Here is a 1,026-nt window from a genome sequence, read left to right as displayed (position 1 = left end):
AGGGACAACCACTGGAAATACTTGGACAGTTGTCAGAAGACGACAGGCACAACTATAGAGCACTGGTAGCGAGCTGCTCTAGAACTCAGGTATGGAACTCAAAATCAGTCTGAAGTCTACAGGGCTTGGTTTAGGACGATAGTTTGTGATTAAGGGGAGAGCTTGCAAGAGCGGGCACAGGAATTGGAAAGTATGGCACACATGGCCTACCCAACTGCACCACCCGATCTCATCAAGTTGTTGCTAAGAGATCAATTTGTAGATGGCTTGGACAGTCCACAACTGAAGATACAAGTGAAACAAGCACACCCCTCTACTATGCAGGATGCAATGGCCAAAGCTCTTGAATTTTAATCCTACATTAAGTCCAGCACAGAGGTACCAAGATTGGTACAGCCATCAGGATTCAAAGCCAGAAAAGGGCAGCTTTCAGAGAAGTTTGAGGGACTTTGCTGGCACTTTAATAAACCTGGGCACAAGAGAGTTCAATGCTGGCAACTTCAACACAAGGGAGATGCCACTGCAAGAAAGGCTGCCACCCAGAAAGGTTGGTGGAACTGTGGAGAGCAAGGACATATGAGAAGCCAGTGTAAGAAGAATATTACCGATAAGTCAGCTTAGGGAAACAAGTAGTGGTTGGTGCTGAAGGACGACCACCAACCCCCATTGTGAAAGTCCCAACATCTAAGTGTAAAATGGCATGCACACATAGTGTCTACGTGACATTCTGCATCTCAGCAAACCTTTGTCAGTATCAAGGTGCTGGATCACAAAAGAGTACCAGAAGCCATACAGAAGCTCTGTGGTGTGACAGGATATTATGCAAGGTTGTGGGGACCAATGTTGTTAACTATTGAGCTCATGGGCATAAAGGACAGACACAAAGTATACTTGGCTGACATTGAAGACCGATGCATATTAGGGTTGTACTACTTACTACCGAAAAAGCATGTAGTTAATTTTGATAACATGACATTTGGGAACAACAAAGGCCAAAATCCGGTAAGTAGTTGCTGCATCTGTTGA

The sequence above is a fragment of the Limulus polyphemus genome, unplaced genomic scaffold, assembly GCF_000517525.1.
Source record: "Limulus polyphemus unplaced genomic scaffold, Limulus_polyphemus-2.1.2 Scaffold1780, whole genome shotgun sequence".
In the NCBI taxonomy this organism is placed as follows: Eukaryota; Metazoa; Arthropoda; class Merostomata; order Xiphosura; family Limulidae; genus Limulus; species Limulus polyphemus.
Note: the sequence above shows the minus strand (reverse complement) of the source record.